General features: G+C 28.6%; 1 long non-coding RNA gene across 1 annotated transcript; it reads left to right on the top strand.

Annotated features, from left to right (window-relative positions):
• Window positions 1-1,758: 1,758 nt before the first annotated feature.
• LOC147808311 (uncharacterized) lies at window positions 1,759-24,980 on the top strand. The gene is made up of 4 exons (XR_015434828.1): window positions 1,759-2,027; window positions 9,114-9,168; window positions 14,601-14,677; window positions 22,712-24,980. It is a non-coding gene; the product is annotated as an uncharacterized LOC147808311 (long non-coding RNA).
• Window positions 24,981-26,479: the final 1,499 nt, after the last annotated feature.

Genomic DNA, 26,479 nt, shown 5'->3' with positions numbered 1-26,479 from the left:
TTTAAACTTTTGTTTTTGTGTCTTATTTCTTGCACAATAAAAAAAATTTCCATTTAAATAATGAGGCGGAAATGCTTTTTTAAAAATAAAAAAATAAAATCGATTATTTTTTTGTGCAATTACATTCCCAAATTTTTTTAATAAGATAAAAGTTTGACTTTTGAGCAGTCAATTTAATAAGATAAAAGTTTGACTTTTGATCAGTCAATTTGTGTTTTCTCGACATTTTTTCCCCTTTTTTTTTTGTACTCAACACACTATTGATGATATAAGGAAAGTAAATTTATTGAAAGATAAAAATTATTGTGAAATATTACAAGAATTGTCGCACTGGCATTATAAAGAAAAGGACATTCTAATATACTGGAACCTGATTCTAAAACATTCATTTATGATCGTGCAAAAAAATGGTCAAAGAATATTAACATCTACAGAAATCATGGCATCTCGAAATTTGCTGATTACCCCAAATTTGGCGACAGGTTAAAAGTAAAAATGATAATGAAAATATAATCTTTAATGGCCAAAAATAAATATAACGATAATTAAAACATAGGTTAATTTTTGTTAAACTAAAAGAGTTTAAATATTATTCGAGACAGGTTTTGTAAATTATCACTCCAAATTATTTTTATTTAAGTAATAAGATTTTTTTTGTTATTTCTTTAGTCCTTTGGTTTGTTTTAAACATTATTTATTTAATTGTAAATAGTATGTTGTGATGTTTTGTACAATTTAGTCTTATTTTCTTATTCATATGTATGATTTACTTTGGAAAAGAAAGGAAAATATGAACTCATTAAGAGATTAGTTTACTATTGAAGTTTGTGAAATTTAACCAGCCAAAAGTAAGTTTAAAAGGATTATACTTAATGAAACAGGTGTTAAACGAGTTTGATTTTAGAGAAAAGTGTTACTCTGTTCTTAAACTATGCTATTTTTTTAATTATGTATCTAAATATTAATAAGATTGAGTTTCGATCGAATTATGTGAAGTTAAAAAGAGTTAAATATATTGTTTGGATTTCAAACTGGTGGCATCAAGCTTAAAAAAGCATTTTGATAAAAATAAAAAAAAGATCTAGGTTAGCTTCAGTCTTTAGATATTGAATATGTAAATTGTTATATTTCTTTGTATTTATTTTGTGTGAAGTTAAATTATAGTATTCATTTACATTTTAATTTTATTTTGAATATTTTAGTTTGATATCTCAATTGAGTTACAAGTGAATTGTCTACTAATGTTTACTGCGAAAAAGAGTCTAAAAATAATTTAGAAATTTTAAGTTTCAAAGTTAAATATTGTACATCACTTCTAATGTAAAAATTGAATGTTGCATTTTATTTGACAATTAGAAAATTTAGTTTTAAAAGGGAATTGTTTTGATTATTACGTAATACATTGGTTTCAACCTAAAGTTTAAAGAACACAAATAAGTTCATAAATGACTTTTCCTTTGCTTTCTATGGAAAAGTTTTTCCAAATGGAAAGGAGTTATAAATATTATAAAATATCTGGATAACAAAAGCATGAATAAAAGAAACAAAACATTTAACGCGATAAATTAAAATTGAAAGCACGAGATTTTAATGGAGCAATAGAGAGCAGTTGATTTTTTAGAGAATAGTTTTTGATTTTGAGGTTTTTATTAAAAAAAATTTTAAAAAAATAATTGTTTCTTTATATAACTTGATGCGTTACAAAATACTATTTAGTCTACTATAATTTGTTATAATTTATTTCTGCTGCTATTTTTAGTTACTATTTTTTACAGTTAGCCACATGTGACATATTCAATACGTAGTTTTTAACAGTGCTCTGAATAAATTTTTATTTTAATATATTTGAAATTTTGAATATTCTTTTTTTTGTATTTTACAGGATTATGTATGATTTTGTATTTTACAGGACAGGATTATTTTACAGGTTTTTTTGTATTTTACAGGTATTTTTGTATTTTTTGTATTAACTGCAGCCTCTATGTCTCTATGAAGGAGAAGAATTTGTGTACAACACCACTTTTCTGGTAAGAATTTTATTTTCATGCTTTAACCATCTTAAAATCTCTTTAAATTGAATAAAATGTTTTAATGTTTCCTAGGTTATTTATGAAATTCTAATCACTTTATTAGAAACAAATTTTATTATCCAGTTTAATAATTTTTAAACAGTAAGTGAAAATAAAAGTACAAAAGCAATCATATTGTAAAAAAACGATTAACAATCATCATTTTCATTATTATGTGTGAAACCATTTTTCAGTTACTCTTATTTAACTCTTTTCCCCAAAACATATGACCATAAAACACTATTATCATAAAACACTATATTCGAAGTTTACTTTTCAGTTTTGATTTAATAAGATCGAAATATTATTTTAATTGAAACTGAGTTGCACGGACTAGAATTTAGATATGTTAAAACATACTAAATAACCTGTTTATATGTACAGGGTTATTCATAATTCCCTCCGGGGTTTCGAAGCGTTATTTTAAAAAAAAGAAGATGATTATGGCAAAAAAGAACACATGAAATTATTCCGAAAGTATTCAAGTTTTAATTTAAGCAGTTGCTGGTAGATGGCAGTAATATGTACCACTGAAGCCAGTTGTAGTAAAGAAAAATGGCGTTTACAGGCGGTGGGAATTATGAATAACCCTGTATTTTTTTCTAAATAACGAATATAATTTAATTGAACATTTGAATTAAGTGGTAGAATTTTTAACGAATATTTATGTTTTTACGAAATTTAAACAAATATTTGTTTTTTTGTAAACTATAATTAATTAACTTATCAAGGAATATATTATATTCATAATTTATGGTAATGTTCACGTACAAAAGAAGAAAAAATAAATAAATACTCATAGTGCTATGAGATTTCACTCGGCTATTGAACTCTCTGTCATAAATTTAGTTATACGCATGTTCTTGACCATATTATTTTTAAATGTTAAGTAAAATTTCTGATTGTCTTATTACGATCACTGGTAACCTATTGTTTAACCTTTCTGGATTGACTCTGTTAAACATTTCAAATCATGGGTCTCCATGTATGTTTGTCGTCGGCCTGCCTATGTACGTCTTTCAAAATACTTTTCCTTCATTTATATTTATATTGAAATCACCGGTCAAGCCAGTCATTACACGTTAATAATAAAAAGAATATAAAAATATTTTAAATTATTATTATGCAAATACATTAAAAATGTCTGCTAGTGAAAATAAAAACAACAGCGGTCGCCATGGTAACGCATGCGCACTGTTTACTCTTCAACACAGTTGAAAAGTGTGTGGACGCCATCAAATTCAAAACAAGACCCATTTTGCCAATGGGTGAAAATGGATATCCCCCTATATGTTTTCCTTTCTTATATGATCGGATTTCCAAGTACTAGTGACAATCTCAATAATTACTAAGGGGGACCTCAAATATACTACGTATTAAGTAAGTTACGAAATGGGACACAAAATCGTACTTTCTCTGAATATATATATTTTTTTCATATTTGGATTAAAAATATGGGAGATACCTGGAAATTGTGACCTTAATAGTTCAGACAGGAGAGCGGATGAAAGTTTTGACCCTTTAATGTTAATTTTACTTTTTGAGTTTTTAGTCATATCTTTAAAACTAATTAAGCATTTTTTTTTGTTTAAAAATGCACCCATTTATGAAACGTAATCTCTTAATTACCTGCCCGTGCGTGTTTTAGCCACTAACTGTTTTACTAACTATTTAATTGTATTTTTACATTTTCAAAATCTTATTCTCTACACTACTGCGTATATAATATACCAATAAATTGTTTTAGTAATTTAATTTACGTTTTTCTTTAAATCAGTGGTTCCTGAACTTTTTTGTCTCTTAGACCCCTTGCCATGTTTTTCGGTTTTGGGTGGACCCCCTGCTTGCCTGATATTGATCTTTTGTAAATTCATCAACTTCAAATGTATTTTTGACAGCTGGTATAGTGAGTGTTACTCACTGTGAAAGATTTCTAACTGTAGTGAAGTGTACTGTGAAACACCTAGGGAAAAAACACATGTTAATTTTATACATTTATTAATTAAATTCAAGCTAATTTAATTTAATTAATTTGTAAATGGAATAAAATAGTGCTCTATAAAACCCGTACCCCGTTACTAATATTATAATAGCGGAAATAAGTTTGTATACAAAACCATAGTAGTGTATTGTCTGTCTGTATATTACGTTTTTTACGTAAAAACTAAGCAACAAATCTCCGCGATCTTGTACACAGATAAAATTGGAGATCTAGCTAGCTAAAGAGTTGATACACTTGCTAGGCTACAATTTACAGCAAAAAAAATACTTTTTTGTTACAAAATAAAGCCTAACACGCAAAGAAAATAAAAACATACGCTGGCGGAGCTGCAGGCATTTGCTAGTTTATAATAAATCAGTTTGTTGATTGTTGATTATTGCATTCATGAAATGCCAAACCTGCTTATATGAGACCCCCAATTTTTTTTTCACTTTACATGGACCCCTTGCAATTTGTTGTCGACCGCTAGAGGTAGATGTAGACCATTTTGGGAATCACTGCTTTAAATTAAACTTTCGTTTTTAAATTTTTTTATTTTATAACTGTCGTTGAACAACCGACCCGATTTTCAGCTTTACGACTACCAGCGCTCAACTCCGTAGAGTTGAAATTTTGAACCCAATCCAGAAGACCAGGGAACTCCTTTATCAAGTATCTAGCGAAATTTTGTCTTCGTGGAGGGCTTTTTGGTGGAACTAATCAAACCGCATTTACTTAACATGGAGAGGAAAACCATGAATTTTTTAAAAAGATTATTGTCAAGTTTTTAATAAAAGAAGCTTAGAATTATTGCCAGTTAGTTGAAAATTAAACCTTATTAAGAAATTAAAAAAATTCTGCTGCTTTATAATTACTCGATCTAAATAAGCTGACTATATTTTCGAAAAATGAATGTAAATAATTTGATTTCTTTTTTGTTTTTTTTTTGTTATTTGAGTAATAAAAAGTAAATGCATATATGGGTTCTTTGGAAACATGGGTTCTCGTCAAATTTAAGTCTTCAAAATAATCTAAATTTTTTTTGTATACTTATTTACTTGCATTTATTAATATCTTACAGACAGTTTATTGACATTTGCTCAAGAAAAAATAAAATAAAATAGAAATTCACCAAATCTTGAATGCCAGGAAAATGACATATTAGTTTAGAAGTTAAAAAAAGTCATTTTAAGTTAATAGTATGTAACTCAACTTAAGCCTTTATGTTAGATGGACCATAAATTGCTTAAATTAATTCCTTTTATCCAATGTTGAAAGAATCAGAAATGTTTTTGTTGCTGATATGTACAGAATAAAATTGTGTATAATAATCAATCATTAAATAAATAAACAACTTTGATTACATTCAAGCATATTAAAATCATACATACACTTGGTATTAGGTTAATATTTGCTTTTTCTCCTTACTGTATACTGTTTAAAAAAAATTTCTGGTAACACTTCAATGTCATAAGATAGGAAAATGACAGCCAGGATAATGACAATTTGCCATTTTGTAGCATTTAACTTTAATTTAATATTTCGGCCTAAGACATTTACATCCCGCAGAAAACAGCAGGATTTCTTGAAGTAACTCAGATAAATCTATGTAGTTTATGTTATTAATGATTTCAAGAAGACAGGAAAATGACAACATAAAAACTAAATAAAAGTAGCCAGGAAAACGACAGATTTTCATGTGACAAAGAAATTGTTGACAGAAAAAATTATTTTAAACGACGTTTTTGTAAATAATACCCTCTGCATATATTCTAGAAACGGTGGAGATAAAAAAAATTAGATATTGAAAAACTGATGCGAAGTTTTGAAACTAGTTATTATTGGAAATATTGTTTGTGACATACCAGAAACATGATATTTTGAAATTCAGTTAAATTCGATAAATATACAAAACAGTCGATGCTAGTACAAGGTCATTTTAAAATGCTAACAGCAATGCTATTTATTAAAATTAAAAGAAGTTCTTTTCGTAGTATAGTATTAGATCTTGGAGCAAGAGACTGTAAATTGTCATATTTCGTGAGAATCACCCATATGCACAACGCAAAATGTGTATCCAGAAGGTTGCTTTGTTTTTTAAATGGACAAAAAATTACAGAGCTACAACTTTTTTTTCACGTTCAAACTTATTTTTGCCCGTTAACTTTAAGAAGGTTGACTTTTTTTAAAAAGATAATGATGGTAATAACTACCCGCGTGACATCAGCTCATTTTGATACTCAGGAATCTTATTTTATTCATACGAATGCTAATTTCCCTTGTAGTTTCTCACCATTTCTCCACAGCACGTCAAAATGCATTTTGCCCTGATACACTACCACTCTCGGCCACTGCGGTTTTTCTGGTGGTTTTTTTTTTTTTTTTTTTTTTTCTGTTTTGTTGACTCTGTCATTCTCGGGTACTGTGATTTTCCCAGTTTTTTTTTCTTTTACATATTTTGCTGGCAACTTCACTTTTATTGTTTAAAATCACTTTGGTTTTCTTCACTCACGTATGGCGATTCTTAAGAATGGGCTTCTTTTTCTGAGTTTTCCAAACATGTCCACTTTTATTACCATTTTCATATTTTTAAAGGCAATGAAGTTTTTACCATTAGTATACAATGTTCGAGTCTCAATCGTTATTTTGAATGGAATCTTAATCTGACTAAAACAAACATTTGTATATTATTATTTTAGCAGATGCGCTCCTTAAAACATTAAGAAAACCTTTGCTTCTACATTAAAATTAAGAAGTTATATTAATTTTAAGTTATTTTTTACGTTATCTCAAGTTATCTTTTGTTTTAAATTAAATTTTCAAAATTTTGTATTCAGATATTTCGAATTATTGAAATTGATAATTAAATGTTGTGGTGAATATTAATGTAATAAAATGCATTTATCGTATTAAATACATTTGCTGCCTCTATAGAGTTTCTTAAAGACCTTACGAACTCAAGTTTAAAGGGAGACTATCTTATCAGATGTAAGAATCATAAATGTAAGTAAAAAGAACTAAGCAAAGAAATTATAGCAGCAATATTTGGTCGGCGATAAATACAGCTGATCGTAATTAAAGATCATGTTGAGCAACATTTCATGGAAAATTTAAGAAAATTCGTTTTAGAATGTATAGAAACATTAGGATGCCATTTACAAATTTTCTTTAACGAAAAAAAAAGACAATTTAGACAAAAAAGACAAAGACGTAGCTCATATATTTGGCAAAATAAAACTATTTTTTAAAAAATGAATCATGCAATGTTCTTAAACATTCGTATTTCAATGCTTTTAAAATGCCATGTATAATTAACTAATTTTTTCAATAATAGAAAAAAGAAATATCGTAAACTATATATATAAAATCTTATTAATGTGCATTATAATCTCTTCCAGATGCTTTATATTTTTACAGAATTTTTTTTTGCCTTACAACTCTGTAAATAATCTAAATAATTAGTGCACATTTGGTTCTAGTAAGAAATTTAAGAAAGTTAAAAACAAATTTAAAAAAAATAAATGGTGCTATGTAAAAAAATCAGGTGTTCAAATACTAAAATCTTGAAAAATTATAAAAAATGTATTTATTGACTCAATTTTTTTTAAAAAGGAAAGCAATCTTGTCTTTTGGATTGGGTTCAAAATTACGAGGCTACGGAGTTGAGCATTAGTAATCGTAAACCCATAAAATTGGGTGGGGCTGTTCAACGACGGTTATAAAATACAAAATATCGTGAGCCATGATGGCTCAGGGGATAGAGGTCCAATGAGGTGAATCGGGTTGGAACCCCAGCAATGGCTGGTCCATACGAATTCTGCATCTGGCTTGCACCGACCACACTGCTGACGTAAAAATATCCTCAGTGGTAGACGGATCATGGGTCCTTGCCGCCAGTCTAATCGTGGGAGGTTTAACGCCCCATGTAACGCAAATGCGTGTTAGTTTCATGAAAAAGTCTTCCTCGAAGGAAAAACTTTCTCTCAATACTTGATCCAGGAGTTTCCTTGTCTTCTGGATTGGGTTCAAAATTACGAGGCTACGGAGTTGAGCAATAGTAGTCGTAAAGCCAATAATTGGATCGACTGCTCAACGAGATTTAAAAAATAAAATATCGTGAATATTATACAGAGCGATAATTATTGAATACGATACTATTGTCAATGTTGCTATTTGGGTAACATAAATATTGACACCAGTGTAGAAATAGGATTATTATAGAAAATATCGCATTATATATTTGACAATGCATATTGATATTAAAATTTGTTCCCCTTTGACATGAGTGGCTATGTTTATGTTTGTAACTACTCTAAAAAGCAATTGTTAGCATATGATCTGCATAACCGATAAGTGGAAGATGAAAAGTTGGGTACCAAAAGTGCCCGAAACGTACAAAAATTATGTATTTGAGTTTACATATATATGACTTAGATAATTTTGGATCTCGATATTAAGACAAGTTTATAATAGCGAAAATATTTCATCTAAGCTTAAGAAAATTAAATAAAACTTGTTGGCAAGTTTAAGTCCATTTTAATTACCAATTGGATGCTTGCAGTTCGAAAAGAAGAAGACCTCCCATACCCACACTATGACGTCAGCTAATCTTTATCAGCGAAATGGCTTATTAAAGTTGAGCTTCTCTACATAAGTTAGAATGTTAATTAACAATAAATTAATAAAATGCAGAGCCCTATCGAATTAGTTGAAATATAATTCTTTTATTTAACTTAGATTTATTAATTCTTTGTGTACTTTATTGTAACCTTGATATATTTTTGTTTTTTGTACCTGGCAACTTCGATGCATTATTAGATTGTTTATGTTCCACGCGGTGCCTGTCTTTGTGTTAAGTCTCTATGTAAATATATAGTGAGAGAATTGAAATCTTTGAGAAAAATTCTTTGTAACAGAATTTAGAACGCGTTCTTTCATTATTGTAGGGTAGTGTGTTTATACTTTTTATCTAATTTTTCCTATGTGTGTGTTCTCGTATTGCTGAGACAGATTTTATGTTTCATGTTGGATTTTGAAAGTTTTTTTTTTCTTTTCTCTTTTAGTTCGATTACATGACAGTATTCAAGAAGAAGGTTACCATTACTTAATATTCGATTTGTGAGTATTTATTTCATATCTATTTTGAAACAAACATCACTACTTACTGTGCTAAGTATTGTGTCCTTCAGCGATGTTTCGTCTGGTCGAAATGTTTTGGGCACAAGATGGTGTCTATAGTTTATCTAATGTAAGAACTCCCTTAGCCATTCGTTTGAACCCTTGGCGGTAACTATGGTAACGAAGTATAACTATTTTAAGTATGGATTAGCCCTAGAGTGAAGAGAAACTACCCTCCCTGAAATGCGCTATTCTTGTTTCCATAGCTGCAAACGGCCTCAGATTTTGTGGCGGGGGAGTTCTTACCGTAGACAAACTATACTATGTATGACTTGTTGGTGTGATTCTCGTATTTCCTTAATTTCCTCTGTGGACGTCTTATTTTTTCTCCCTCCCCTGAGAAATTTTTTTCAGCAAGATTGGATTGTTTTTCCGCTTGCCCTTTTTGAGATGGATGGCCTGTTGTGGGTCGAATTGGGTACTGATTCGATGAATTGATTCGGTGATTCGAATCAGCAATGTGAACTGATTCTATTGATTCGAATCACTTAGCTGATTCGTTTTGCCCAACTCTAGCTGTGGATGGAGCCTCTGAACTATTTCGTTTTCTCTGTAAATATTTGTCTCAACTGAGGTCGAAACCAGGAAAGATATTTCAACCGACCATCGAGGTCTTCTTGTTTCTTTGTGAGCGAGAGATGTTTCAGAACCAGTATGTATTTAGATTTGAAGCATAGTTGCTTCAAATATTTACGTTTTTGGCTTTCAAATCAGATTAACAGTCAGCTACCATCGAGGCCCCAAAAATACTTTCTAGTTAAAAAGATACTTCTTTACTTATTTAAAGTATCAGATTTCCGGGAATCGAGGGAGCATCTAGTTCATAGTGAACTTCATCACGTCACCGAATGAAAAGATGACTAGTTGTCCAGTCTCTTTGTTGGATAAAAACAAGATTTGCTGTTTCTTAAGAACGCAACTTCCGTTACGTCACTATTGTCTTGTCAGATTTGGAATTATTCTGAATCTACAGTATAATTTAAAAATCTAGTGGTGATCGCTGGTGGCCAATCGCAGAAAAGAAACGGAAGTCTCCCGTTGCCAGAGGAATTTTTTCTGTGATTTTAGAAATTTCAATGCACATCAACCAATTTTCATCGTCAGTGACCAAATCCAAGCATTTTTTTTACAATCAGTCCCTGTGGCAGAATTCGAGCTATCTGCAACAAAACTCTCTAGCAGTAATATCTTTCTGCAAGATACTTTTAATAATAACAAATACATATGTGACTAATTTAAAATAACAAAAGTGCTATGTTTACAAAAAAAAACTGTATATATACAGTCAAACCCCGCTATAGTGAACACGGTTTATAATGAACTCCCCGATATAGTGAACGAAATGTTAGGTCCCGTGCCTTGCTATACACGTATAATGTTATTTTTTGTGGATATAGTGAACCAAAAAAGTGAGGAAGTTGGATATAATGAACTTTTTTCTGTCTTCAACTGATTTTTTTTTGTAATAATTTTGAAATTTTTATTTTAAAATAAATACATATATACCGATTTTTAAACCCATCTATAGAGGGCAATTTAGCGATAAGCTTCTTTTATCTCACTTTCCCATCCCTAAACAAACCAAGCAGATATTTCCAACCCTGGCAGATAATGCACCTGTAAGGTGTTAGTGGGATCAATATGCATTTTCTGTCAGGATTGCTCATCAGCTAAAGATTACAAATTTTTTTATTTAATTTTTTTTTTTTGTAAGCAAGACGAAGAGTAATGAAAAATAACAAATTTTTCGCTACTAAGTAATATTTTACAGTCATTTATTTAAATAATGTGTAATAAAAGGGAGGAGTTTGGGAACCATTAGTTAAATTGCCTGCGTAACGGATATAGTGAACTCCCGGTTACTGTGAACCAAAATTTTGGTCCCTTGAAGGTTCACTATAGCGGGGTTTGACTGTATTTATTTTAAAAACAGCTAAAATGTGACTATTTTCAGAAATATTGGAACAAATTTCAAAAAGGGACAACTATTTATTGAAAAAAAAAATACTGTTAACAAACAGGCGGGTAGCATGAAAACTAATGAGAATATATGAATTTGAAAAATCATTTGGAAATGATCCCCTCCGTCGAAGAAAAAAAAAGATAACTGTGGAACCTCGGTGGCTCAGGGGATCTCGTGTTGGCTGGTCGATTCGAGTTCTGCTCCCTCCCGGCTTGCGCTGATAAAATATCCTTAGTGGTAGACGGATCATGGGTTAGAATCTACTTACCGTCAGTCTAACCGTAGGAATATGTAATAATAAAGAATAAATTAATGAAAATATAACATTAATAATAAATTAATAAAATAGTAACTCTTAAAAATTTTTGTATTTTGATTTTATAAATTAATACTTATTTCGTTTTATATCATTTTACGAAATTAATAATCTTGTGCAACACAATTCATCCAGAATTAGACATCGTGGATCAAATACCGATAGACGCATTCTTATAGCTTATTTATGGATGGCTTAAGTATAGACTTCTTATGGAAAACTATAGTTCAGATGTAATGCTTGATGAAACACTCTTTGGACCTGAGTAGACGTCTATGAGACAACTATGATAAAACGGATTGTTTCTTGTAGTCGAAAATTAGACGTAGGATTGAAACGAATGAATAGCTTAATGAATAAACATATTTAATAAATACTATTTACCTTTATTTACAATTTATACATAATGTGTTTTAGTTAAGTTTGGCATTAAATATTTATGATTTTAGCTCAGAAGCAAAATAAAAAGAACAAGAAAAGCAATCCCAAAATTAGGAATGAAAGTTGGTGTTAGAACTTACGACATTTTTTTTTTCTAGGTACACATAAAATACATATGTTTAGTATTTTTTTTTTCATAAGTTCAAATGATTTTGTTTTTGAAATTGTTTTTGGAGTTCTAAAAGCTTCAATGTTGAGAGTAGGTTATTATACTATTGAGTCCAAATATTTTCTGAGTTTAACAAGATAAATGTTGTTAAGCCTTTATTGCCTACTAGTCACTGTTTGTCTATATTCTTAATCTAAGCTCGAACACACTATCGAACATTATTTTCTAAAGCTTGCAATGATTTTGACAGCTACTTGTGCTTTGGTAACTATTTAAAAAAAAATTGATAATGATCCTAATTTGGATACTCCATGATTAGTTTTCGTATCTATTACGAGCCGTAATGAAATTAAGTATTGCTCAGTAGTTGATTAAAAGGTTTCTTCCGTGTAGAGTTGAAATGTGTGTATGAAAAAAACTTAGTCATCATAAAAATTAGATTTGGAAGAGAGGAGCGTTAGATTCAAGTTTATGTAAGAGATCTGTAGTCCTTCAAAAGAATTACATGTCTTGGAGACCTTAGGCGTAACCACAGATAACCATGTTGTTCGCCATGATAATGAGTAAACAAAATCTGTGAAAGTTCATGTCAATAATGTTTATTTTTTATAGTGAAATATTTTATGGTTGTGTAAAGTTTTACTGCTTTGTAGTTTTAAAATCCGGAATTTTTGTAGGCTGTTAATTCGTAATTTAATTTTAAAATAGGTTACTTCTAAAAGTATAATCACATTAAGTTAATTATATTCACTAATTCTATTAAATTTAGTTTAGATAATGAGTGAAAGGTTGAAAATTTTTATCCGATTATGTAATTATTCATTAAGCCAAATTGTCAATAAATAAACAAATAGTCAATATCATCATATAAGCTATTTTTAATGTTTTAACTCAAACCGTAAATAATTCTTTTCGTGCTCATGTTATTAACTAAAATAGAACTTACTTTAAAAAATGTAAATGCTAATTGCATCACATTTAGGATTTAAAAACACATTTTGATCTCAAAAATCAAGTAATTTTATACGAGTTTTTTTTCATTAATTGAGTAGTTAGGTGATTGAAGAATTTTATAAATTATCTTAAACATTCGATTTCCTTAAAATTTTATGTAATAAAATATAAAAATAATTTTATATTGTATAATATTTTTCTGCATGCGCATTTCACCGAAACTGGCGCTTTCGCACTTAAAACCTTACGTACGAGAACGTTCGGAACCTAACTTAAATTTGCGAAATCTCCCATTGAGTCATATTTCAAAGTAGATCTCTAAACATAGTTTTGGTCTCAAAACATTGAAATAATTTTCTTCAGCTGTTTTTATAAAGAACTGTTCTAAAAGAAAAAATTTTTTCTCGTAAAATCTGTGATATGTCGACATTCATTGGTCCATTTCACTCGAAATAAGCTCATGCGTTTTTTTTTTTTACTCTTTCAAAATGTGAAAATATTGCCCATAATATTAAAATATGACATATTTTTATATGTAAATGAAAAAAAAATATCACATTTTCTATTAAATATTAAATCATTTTAAAATAATGATTAGAAATACAATTACGGTTGACATTCAGTTTTTTCCTGTGCGTACAGGCGTTGTTGTAAACACGAAGCTCGTCTGTTAGTTTAAATAGGTAATGTATGTATTTGTTACTATTAAAAATATCTTGAGGTTTGTCGCAGACAAAAATTCTGCCTGGAGGGTCACTATAACGATGAAAAAAGAATATAATTTCTAAGCTTTTTTTCTTAGACTTCGAAGTCGATGCACAAAAAATCAGTGATTACTCAAATGCAAAATTTCAAACTCGAAAAATGACGTCGAAATTACTAAGAATTAAAATATAATAACGAGATAAATGGCAAAAGAAGCAAAAAAAAAAAAAGCATTTGAGGTTTATAAAGATTCCTGTCTTATGCAGAGTGTTCCGAAAAGTCTGCTCTTAATATGTATTTTTTTAAAATCCTTTTAAAGAAATGAAAATAAAAAGTATACACATGAGGAGTCCTAAATTAATATTCAAGAGAAAAAATAATGAATAAGAGGAATGTAGTAATCATCAAAACAGATTTAATTGGACGTCGAAACTTTAACATGTTTTCAACAATCTTTCAACTTATATTTGTTTCCACACGCAATCAAACTTGCCTTGTTATTTATTATATACACCCCCCTGTGCTGTGATTTGTCAGATTTCGATAGTGTTTTCGTCCCCCCCCCTGGTTAAATAATAATTGCGATCCCCAATTTGTTTTCATTTATGATCCTCAATAGAAAAAGTAATGTGTTAATGTCTGCCTTTATCAAACATTCAGTCTCTACTTTTCTAAAGTTTTTTTTCAACCAGTGTTCTACTTTTATTATCAGAGGATACAATTTATTCAGCTATTTTCAGCTACTATTTTTTTACAGTTAGTCACTTGTGACATATTCACTATGTTGTATATCAGTGTTCTAAGTAAATTTTTATTTTGATGTGTTATTTGAAATTTTGAGTATTTCATTTAAAAATTTCTTTTTTTTCTTTGCATTTTTACAGGATTAACTGCAGCCTTTATATCTATGAAGGGGAGTTGCAGGTTTTGCGTGTTACATCATTTTTCTTAAATGGTTCTGGTAAGAATTTTATTTAATGCTTTAACCATTTTAAAATCTCTTTAAAGTGAATAAAATGTTTTTTGTTTCAATATTTCCTATGTAATTGTCTGCTAGCTTTTTTGGGCAATTAAGTGAAAATTTAATGATTTTGTTTAAAGACTGCTCCACAATCTTGAACATGCCCAATTCATTCTGGAAAACAGTCTTTTTACAGAAGCTATTGTTCTCTGCTGTATTAAACTTGGGCAGATAACTTTATCAGTTTTGGAAATTTGTCCCAAATGGTGCTCTTCCTTTCCTGAGTTTTAAATCCCTTAAATAAGAATGACGATGTCGTGATTTTTAAATCGCGTGAATACGAATCGAAATTGATATTTTAAATTGCGAGAAGACTCACAAGGTCTGATTTTTAAAACGCGTGAGTATGAATCGCAATGTGGTATTTAAATCGTGTGAATACGAATCGTGGTGTATGATTTTTGAATTACGAGAAGTGTAACAGCGAATGATTTTTTAAACGCCAGAATACAAATCGGGATATGCGATTTTAAATCTCATGAATACGAATCGCGATGGATGATTTTTAAATCTCGTTAATGTCAATACGGAAAGTAATTTTTAGCGAATCACGATGTGTGATTTTTAAATTGCGAGAAGAATCAAAATGTATGATTTTTAAAACGCGTAAGTACGAATAGCGATATATGATTTTTAAATCATGTGACTATAAATAACTTGATTTGCGACAAAATCGGCACAAATAAACCACGTCATAATTGATTATCTAAACGAGCGATTTGTAATAATATCGCTCTAAAACAGTGATTTCCAACTGGCGGCCCGCTAAGCCATTTTTTGTGGCCCGCGAACTAAAATATATTAGTTGTCGTTCTTAGCGGACAATTTTTGTAAAAAATCTATATGGGTTTAAAATACTTTTCTTCCGTTTAAAAAAACCTAATTTCTTCGTTTTTGTGAAATTTAACGTACCAACGGTGCAAAAAAAATTATTTCTCAGGTTTTGCATCCAAGAAAATATTTATTTAAACACAAAAATAATCGTGCATGTTGCTCTTTTTTGTTTCTTTTTCTTTTGTATTTTGTGAAGGTAATTTAGCATGTGCGTACCAGAAATTGTTTCGAAGAAATTCTCCCATTTAGCTTTTTGAAACCATTTATTTTGGATGAAATTACTTACATTTGTAAATTTTAAAACGCATGAAAGAGGGAATGAATATCAAATTTTATTTAACTTCCCTGAATTGAATATCGCATGAGCGGAAAAGGAAAAAAATTTAATTTCATATGATCGAGAATTTTTTGTTGTTGCCATAATTCCTAATAAGTCGAAATTTTTTTAATTTATCGCAGAATTAAATTTAAAAGAAAAAAAAATCTTGTCACTAAATTTCTGATTAAGAGAAGATTCAAAATGATACGTAACAAGTATTCGTAATGCTAGTATACGTAACAAGTATTTTGTAATGCTTGTTATTTTGCTTTTTAATATTAAAAAAACTTTGATAAAACTCTGACTGTAATATTCAATGTTCCTTCAACCATAAAAGAGTCCTGTATAAAATTTTAAGATGTGGCCCGATGTTTGACTGGTGATTTTGATTGCGGCCCCCGGCCACATGTAAGTTGGAAACCCCTGCTCTAAAAATATCAAAATTTTAAATATCTCGTGGAAATGCGTAGCAATAGTCACTTAAATTTGCGATAAAGTTTGCGCAAATAAAGCTTTAGTCAAAAACGAATTTATATAAATGCCCCATTCCAAACTTTCAAGACGTAAAATGTCTTTAAAAAAATCGTGATTTCAGAAGCTACGTGAAAATGGGTAGCATTGAATTTATGATAAATTCGGCACATATGGCGAATGACGAAAGTGATAACTAGAATTCAAAATTCGTTCGTGTATTGTAATAATGTCGTGTTAAAAATATGATATTTTCAAGACTATGCGTAAATTCGTAGTGTTAACCATCGAAAAAACAATCGAAAACCTACATTGATTGAGATTGGGTGTGTCAAAAACTTAAACGAGCAATCTCAGACATTCTTTATTTTTCAAAAAAAAAAAAAAATTGAGTTTTATTTTATTTTTTTAAAATTACTTACGGTTGCTGCTCAGGGCGCATGTGCCGCAAGGTGTGTACCCCTATATTTATGAAACTTAATCTCATAATTGCGTGTTTTCGTAGTTAAATATTCTGCAAATTATCAAATTATATGTTTCGCATTTTTCAAAATCTTATTCTCCACGCAATCAAGTAGATTATATTTTCAATAATATCCAAATCAATTGTTTTAGTAATTAAAATTAAGTTTTTCTTTAAAAAAAAAACGTTCGTTTTTTAATTATTATATTTTATAACCGTCGCTTAACAGCCAACCCAATATTTGGGTTTACGACTACTAATGTTCAACCCCGTTTGAAATTTTGAACCAAATCCAGAAGACAGGGGAACTCCTGGATCGAGTATTGGGAGAAACATGCCTTCGTGGAATACTTTTTGATGGAGCTAACCTGCATTTGTATTACATGGAGAGGAAAACCATGAAAACTACCCCGCCCCCATTGTTTAGCCTGACGGCACGCGACTTTACACATTGTCGACTCCCGGGCACTTCTTTGGCACCGTATTTTGAAATTCACCAATCTTACATTCGCCAAGTCGGCTTTCAAATTTTCTCGCGAAAATCTTCGAATATTAATTCGCGCATGTTTCACTTGCGACATACGATTTAAAAAACGCATGAGTGAACATGAGGTGTGAATAAATTTAGCTGCTTTAAAAGTTTTTGTGTATTATCACTCTCTTTTTATTCGGACTTCCTGAAACACATATTTATTTCTTACTTTTTTATTTCCTTTTTAGGATAGTTTTGTTGTGGGTGTAGGATATATGAGTAGGGTATAGCTTTTTAATTATTTTTATAAATTTATTGCAAATATTTTATGGTGTCTTTGCCAAGTATGTGGACACAATATTCAATAATGCAGCAGGGTTTTGTACCTTATTGTTTAATTTTTAAAACCTTTAATTTAAGTAACTACACAATTTATGAGTTTTAAGCATTTTCTTTTTATATACGTGTAATGAAGAGGAGATTGTTGCTGTCAGCTTTATGCATGAATTTATTCTTTTTTACTTTTCTGACATTGATATCTATGATTAAATTTGATGTCATGATTCCCATTTGCAGTGCTAATAATATTTGCGTCCAAACAATTGTACTTAGATTTGGCACTTTTTTGTAAATGTTATGTCCCAAACGATAAATTCCTTCATACGTATTCCTTCATACGTCCACAGCTTTGGTAGCCAAGACTTAAAAATTTGTAGCAGTTAAAGTATATTTATGAGGTGAACACAATTTTGATTAAAGAAAACTTTTTATGATTTGTAAAATAAAAATATAATGTAAACAGTAAGCATCAACTTTGACATTCTCATATCGTAACTGTATAACAATTTAAGGACAATCTGTTTATTTATTTCTGATTCATTAAAGACAAGATATTGAGTCAAATAAGAGAATCTTAACAATTTTTAAATTTTATAATTTACTTTAAATAAAGAAAGTAGTTATAAAGCATTTGGGTTGAAAGGCTGAGGACTTACAGTTTTCTCAAAAAAAATTAATCGATGTTATGATAATAAAACAAAACTCTTGCGATCAGTTATCTCAGCAAAAGTAAGATTTTTATTATCAAATAAGAAACAATTATTACCATTTTGCAAGGAACAAATAAAATAAAATAGGTCATACAGTTTTCAGATTCAGACACACAGACTGCATGGCAATCTAAGAATAAATATTTGAACTTTTAAAGCAAATTACATACAATAAAAGCTATTGTGTAAAAAAAATTAAAATACAAGTTGTTACAAATGAGACTATTATATGATTCCAGCAACTAAAAAATTCTTTTGGAATTTTAAAGACTAATGAATACTATTAAATAATAACAGAAAAGTTTTCTGTGTCTCTTTTGTCTCATTTTTGAAGCAGAATATAAATTAAAATACACATCTCACTTTTTCTGATCCTGCTTTTCTTTGAATCGTTTTTATTAAAATAGATGAATCATGTTAAATTACGTTACCTTAAGTTAGTAAATGTGTTTTCGCACTTAGGAGGAAAAAAAGGCCTAAATATAGATTGACAATAATTGTAATAATTTTAATAGTATTTTTTTCCATATCTTATTTAGAAGCCCAAAAATTGAATAAAAAATTATAAAATATATAGACCAATTGTTGAGTTATAGAATCTAATAAGCTAAAGTTGTTATAAAATTATGAATAAAAAGTTACAAGATGGATAAGTTATGAAATTAATGAAGCATAGAATGAAAGGATAAATATATATAGCAAAATATATGATAAAATTAATTAGGAAACAATGAGTAATTTCAGATCTATACAAATAATAGTGATAGAAGCAAGAAAAATGGAAAATATCGGAATTTTCCCTGACAAATTTAAGAAACATTAAAAAAAGTTAAGCAGCCACAACTTTAAGTTTTAATAAATATGATTTGATGTTATAAAAAATAAATTAACTATACGAAAATAGTAGTGAGTATGTCATAGATTTGTTTCTTTATGTCATGGCTTTACTAAAAATATTTTTTCTCCTTGTTTTCATAATAGCACGCATTTTACAGAAAATATTTGAACAAATTTAATTAAAATGTTTTCAAATTTTTTTTAAAGACTCTCTTATGAAGGAAATATTGTCAATCAAAAGTTGTTCAGTATAAAATATATGCAATTTTTTTAAGATATTGCAAGCATTTTGAAGAATACATATTTTTTCCAAAATAGAAACAATTGAAAAAACCTGGTAAAAATGAAGGAAATGAAAATAATTATTTTTCAAACTGCGTAAAATTTTTTTTGATAGTTTTATCTTTAAAAATATGTACACTTAATAATGTGATGATTTATATAGGGGATTATTTTTTTAAACTTTGTTTATTAATTAAGATATTCAAAAGAAATTGATTATTCTGAAGATATAAATATTTTATTACTCCAGATTTTTATTTAATTTACAAGAATAGTTTCTATTTGAAATTTTTTTTAACCGAAATATGTATGCAATTAACTGAAATAATTGTGTGTATGTAAATTTTTCTTCCTCTTTCTTTATAGAAGGACGAAGTATTTTGTTCTCGATATTTGAATTTTTCTAGTCTTAAACGAGGATAAAATTTTAACTTAATTCAACAAGCAACTTTTAAAAATATCCATGAGCGCGAAGATTCGTTTATGACTTTTGCGAGTGCTGCATTGAGGCGAGCGTAGGCTTGCCTCTGAGTGAGGGTTACTAGATAAGGCGGTGGAACAGTTGACAAATAAAACCGCGGCGAGGGGAGGTGCCCGGGAGTCGACAATGTGTAAAGTCGCTGACGGCACAGGGACTCGTCAGCACTGTGGTCATTGTATGCAAATTTCGAGATGTTACTCTCGCTTTTGGACTTTTACACTTCCCTACAGCACTGAGCTTATTATAGGAAAAGTTAAAACAATTATTGTTTTTTTATTATTACTATTACTTTTTATTCTAACTATTATAACTAAAACACGTCTTTCAGATAAAATGTACTAATTTTACAATATATTTCTCACTTGAACCCAATCCAGAAGACAAGGGAACTCCTGGATCAAGTATCGGGCTAGATTTCGCTTTAGTGGAGGGTTTTCTGGGGGAACTAAGCTGCATTTGCGTTACATGGAGAGGAAAACCATGAAAAATTATCTCGATTCGCTCGACGGCACAGGGACTCGACGAATTATAAGTTATTATTTTTTCAAATTAAGAGCCAAAACCATTATCTTACGTAAAACTTACGTGTAAACTTATTTCAATTCAATATACTTTGTTACTAAATGAATAATACCAAGACTCTAAAGTGAACAAATGAAGAATGACATTTAATTTCAAAAAATATGAAGATGTCAATAAAAGTCGAAATGTTTTGGGACCTCGAAAATTCACGTCACTAGTCATGCAACACGTTAAGCAAGTTCTGAGATTGCCAGTGCTTGAAGCAAATGTTTAACGTTCTCAAATATATGCACCCATTTTCAAGACTCGCCAGATGTGAATGAGGAGAACAGGAGTGATTTGAAACAAAAAATGTTTGGTTGCGAATAGAGGGCTTTTTGGTTGAACTAACCTGCATTTGCGTTACATGGAGAGGAAAGCCACTAATTTTTTATTTTTTATTAAAAGAAAGCTTAGAATTATTTCCAGTTAGTTGAAAATTAAACCTTATTAAGGAATTAAATACATTCTGCTGCTTTAGAATTGATGCAAAACAGCTGACTATTTAATAAGCATTACTATTTATTCGAAGAAATGATTATTAATTATCTTTTTTATTGTTTCCTATTAGAATAATGAAAAATAAATGCATATATGCGCAATGAAAAAAAAATACAACATGTTACTTTTCTTTTTAAATGGAGAAAAAATAAATGTGTTAAAATTTTATTTTGACGTTCAAACTTATTCTCGCCCGCTATCTTTAAGAAAGTTGCCTTTTTTAAAAAATAATGATGAATTTTTTTTATTAAAGAATCTTGTAATATTATTTTTAAACTTTAGCACAACTCACAAAGTATTGTTATAGCAGGAAAATGGTCGGTAGGTCTTATTTTGTTTAACAGCAAGTACTACAAATGGAAAATTGTAAAAAAATTCCAAAACTTTGCTAATTTTAGAATCGTCATATCAAAAATTCTTTCTTTTTCTAACTTCAGATTTTTCTTAATACTCAAATAAAGTATAGAATACATTTATGAATTTTAAATTATTTTATAGCTGTAATTATCATGTTCAGAAAATAATTTCAATATACGTTTTTTTTCTCCATAAATTTTAAATAGAAATTGTTCTTATTTCGCAGTAAAGAGTTAATTCATTAATGTTCATCGTGTTTTCTTTAATGTTCATCGTGTTATCATTTATGTTTAATTAATTTTTTAACCCCAGAATTGAAATAATTTTGGAGGAATTAATTTACTGCTAGACACAATTTAACTTATTAAAATTATTGGAAATCAAATTTATTTCTTTACTTTATTAAGACGGCAGGAAAGATAAGGAAAAGCAGTGATTGAGAATTGCATATAATCATATAACTTGCGTAATTTTAAGTAAGAAATATTTAAAAAAATTAATGGAAGTATAATATAAACTCTATCATAATATGTCCTTAAGTATATCTTAAAACATATCTAAATTAAATTTTGGATCGAAGAATAAAAAATATATTTTAAAAATTTTCGAATAGGGCAAAGATGTTAAGTTGTTCGAAATAATTGACCTTTTAACTATTTAACTTTGAATCAAGGGAAGATTTATTTCATTGCTTCATTCGACTTTTCAGATATCAATTGTTGACGGAATTGTTTAACTTACCAGCTGTTAAATAAAAACAATAAAAAATAAATAAGTAAATTACACTATTTTGACTTTTTAGAAAGTTGTGACGAATTACAAGTTATTAATTTTTCAAATTAGAACCCAAAACCATTATCTTACGTAAAACTTATTTTAATTCAATATACTTTGTTACGAAGTGTATAATACCAAGACCCTGAAGTAAATTTTTTGATTTGTATTGTATTAAGTTTTGTATTATTGCAATTAATTTTAGTAAAATATTAATCTAATTTTTTTTATTCATTTTTTAATTTAGTTATAATGTTTTTCTAATTTATTTTATTTCATTTATTTATTTTATTTGATTTCATTTAAATATTTTATTTTATTTGTTTATTTATTTCTGTTTATAGATTTATTAATTTTGCTTGAATGTTAGATTTTGATTTTCTTTCTTTTTTTATATTATTTATTTTTGTGACTTTTGGAAGTTTATACAATTTTTCTTAGTTTATTATTAAATTGTTGCTATTATTTAATAGCTCTATCACACGAAACCAAGAAGCGAAGGCCTTTGTTATCATTCTATTATTGTAAAAAATGTGTTATAAAGAGGTAATAATAATGTACTTTTTATTACAGTGTCTACAACAAGGGATCGGGGGTGCCCCCAGACTTGTCAGCCGAATTAAACAACGCTCTTCAACCTCATTTCCGAGGATTTCAAAATGGACTACAAAAAAGAACAAACTTTTCCGTATCAGTTTAAGAATCGACTATCTGTTAAAATGGTGTATTTCAAGAGAATTGATTATTCCCTGTACCGAATATCTTGGTTCTAATTCTGCAGTTTTAAAAAAAGGCAGTGCGATATTCTTTATAGTAATTAATTTTACTGCAGGTTATTCGTATACTTGTGGATGTAAGTAAAATAATATTTGGTGTTGTGTCTTTATTTACTTTCGAAACATAAATTTTAAAATCGAATCCTCGTAGATACATTTTAATTGTAAGGAAAGTTATTACGTGTTTTTCTTAGCATTTCTACACGTGTCGAAAAAGTTATTTTCAATTTACCCATATAGTTTTATAAAGAATATGTTCATATTATAGACTTTTAATTTGCTTGATATGAGCTATCACGTGATATTATCGATCAGGGTAGGTAATTACAAAAATATTTAATTACAATAATATTAACAAGGAAACTTTTTTTTTTACTTTTTTGGGAAAGAGGGTTCAAAAATAATATTGATTGCATATGATATGATTGCATATGTATGGTTTTTTACATATTTACTAGACTAACATTTAAATAATTGAATGAATTTCAATTTTGAGTCTTCGGTATCAACCGTTCTATGTAGTTACTTTATGAATCAATAGATGGCACAATCAAAATTTTAATGAAAATTTCCCGTTAACAAATATTTTTTTTAATTTGCCATAATTTGGTATTTAACATCAGTAGAATCTGATTATTAAAATACTATCAACTATAGAGCGAAAAAAATCGATATTAAGGACAAGCAATTGTATTAAATAGAGTAAAAATAATTGTTTTTAAAGAGGAGAAAAACGTTTCGCTAATTCACTTTTTCAAAGCGAAAATTTAAAACTTTTCACTGTGCAGACTTCATAATATGTAAAAGAAGCTATCAAATTATCTTTAAAAATAGTTAATCTTATTAGTAAACATACAATAAATTCGAAATAGCTTGTACATGTTATATGCATAAAATTGTTTTGTTTTTTATTAATTGAAGGGTTGTTAGCTATGTTTTTTCAAGCCAGAATAATAGCAAATATTAAAACAATTGTAAAAGCTTCCTTATCAATTAACTATTAATTTAGAAACAGCCTATTCTATCAATTATAGTGGCGCTATCTGTCAATCTATGTAGCAGAACTCCCAAACGGCTTTATAATTTTTTTTAGCATGAACTTTATATAAGGATTTCTTTATTATCCTTATTGATTTCCTTATTATAGGAATGAAATTTAGGCTAAAAATATCTAAAGAATGTAAATTTTAGAATGTTGTTGGAAAAATAATTAATTTAAAGTAGTCATTCTTTTACTTATACTACTCATTACATTTACTAATGATAATTGAAGTATAATCATTGAAATAAAATCAAATACTCGAGTATTTATGAAATGTTGCTGTGCAGTCACATAACAGTTATTCATCTAAAATAACAATTCATTTAAAAATATTTTAAATATGTCCCTTTAAAATTTACTATCCGATTGTAATTAATAAAATTTTTTTTTGTTTCAATTATTTTATACTTTAAATCACAGATAGTTATGCCGTTAAGAGGCCAGATAAATCCCATTTTGCTTTAAGAAACTATGTTAACATTAAAGTAAATATGGTGTCTTGTTAATACATTTTAGTATGGGAACGTACTTCTTGCAATCCTCTTTTACTACTTGCCTCCATATCAGTGTCTTACATAGACGCGCCCTTGAATGATTTGTAAAACCTGACAAAATTTTTCTTTAAAATAATAATATGAGAAAAATGACATTCTGGTACTTAAAATCATTAATTCCATTTTAGTTTATTTAAAATTATTTTAATATCAATTTAATTAATAATTGCGACGGAAAGGTGGAATTTAGAAAAAGTGCGACTTACACTTACCACTTTGAAATAAAATTTTTCTTATAGACATGAGAAAAGAGATACACAACATTTTTTTTGACTGATGGCAATTATGGTTATTTTAAATTAAACAATCATGTTTCAGATACATTACTTTTTATCAGTCAACTAAAGTAACATGTTTGCTGCTTAAAATTAAAATTCCTGAAAAAAAATGTATTTCAAAGCCGAAGAATACCAAAATCTTACTTTGAAAAGGTGAGGTAAGTATTAAATCAAAACATAGATTTGAAAAAATATAAATATTCGGGAAACGTGATGACTTTTTTTAATCACATTACGTAATACAGAAGTGCATTTTAAAATCAATAAATAAAAATGCTCTTGAATTGAAGTTGAATTTTTTTGGGCAACATAAATGCCAATGAAATATTTTATTTCAAGAAATTAAATTGCTCATGGGGGCGTGGGGGGCGCATTTTGTTTTTGAAAGAGTTTCTTTCATTTAATAACAATAAGTTTTATCACATGTAAAGAAAAAAAAGTTTCAATGTTGGAAAAAAAAAATTTCTGGAATTACCAATTTAACTTTATTTTCATGAATGTCTTTATTTCAGAAATAACAAAGCCTATTATTCACCCGCTTACTTAAATTTAAGAAGAAAGTCAAGTTTTAGAACTTCTAAGTGGAAAATTCTTTTCTTCTCTAGTAAGTTTGTTAATTAAACTTGACACGTTATTTGTTTTAATGTCTGAATTTCAAAAAGAGCAAAATACTTCATTCGCCCTTAAACTAAATTTCAGAAGAAAGATTTCTTGTCGAAAAATAGCTTCTAAATTGAAGTAAAAAAGTTCTTTTTTTTTTTTTAAAAAAAAATAACCAATTTAATTTTGCTTTATTTTCACAAATGTCTAAAGTTCAGAAGGAGCGAAGCCAATTATTCGCCCTCTCATTCAAAGTTCCGAGTGAAATAAAGTTTAAAATTTTAAAAATAACTTCTAAACTTTTTTTTGAATTTATCTATTTAACTTAACATTATTTTAATGAATATCTAAATTTCATAAGCGACGAAGCACGTTATTCACTTCCTTACTTAAATTTCAGAGGAAAATGAAGTTTTTTACATCGCTTTGAAGTTGGAAAAAAAGGCTTTTTTTTTCTCTATTTCTAATTTCAGAAGGGGCCAGACTTATTATTGACCCTTTAATTAAGTTTCAAAAGAAAATAAGGATATTCTTTTGAAAATAACTTCAAAATAGAAGAAAAAAGTTTTTTTTTTTCGCAGCTAATGTTCAAATTTCAGGAGGAGCGAAATATGTTCCTCATCCCCTCACTTAATTTTCAGACTGTTCTCTCTGCCCAACCCCCCCGTGTTGTAACGCCAGGAACTAGGGGCGATGATTTTTAAAAAGGAAATAAATTAAAATAATGATAAAAAGTTAGCGAATGTAGAAATAGAGAATTTAAACGAAACCAATCGTTCAGATGAAGAATTATGTAAAACAAATTAAAATTAAGTGAAGATCTGTCAGCCAGATTCTCTCAGAACAAAGAATCTTTTTGAATGCGGATCACTGACGAAAATTCATGATTCAACTGAAAGCACAAAAAATTCATTGTTAAGTTAAACAATAGAGTTTTCAAATTTTAATTATCAACGCATTCAATTAAAATAAATATATGTATATCCTCTTAAAAAAATAAATATATAGAAAATAGAGCTAAGGAAGATGGCAGTTAACATTTAGAGGGAGGGAGGCGATAGGCCAAAAAATGTAGGCGTTATTTGGAAACC

Source organism: Parasteatoda tepidariorum, chromosome 6, assembly GCF_982258835.1.
Source record: "Parasteatoda tepidariorum strain Cologne lab strain chromosome 6, Ptep-v5.0, whole genome shotgun sequence".
NCBI classification, from domain to species: Eukaryota; Metazoa; Arthropoda; class Arachnida; order Araneae; family Theridiidae; genus Parasteatoda; species Parasteatoda tepidariorum.
This window is presented reverse-complemented; position numbering and strand designations above follow the sequence as displayed.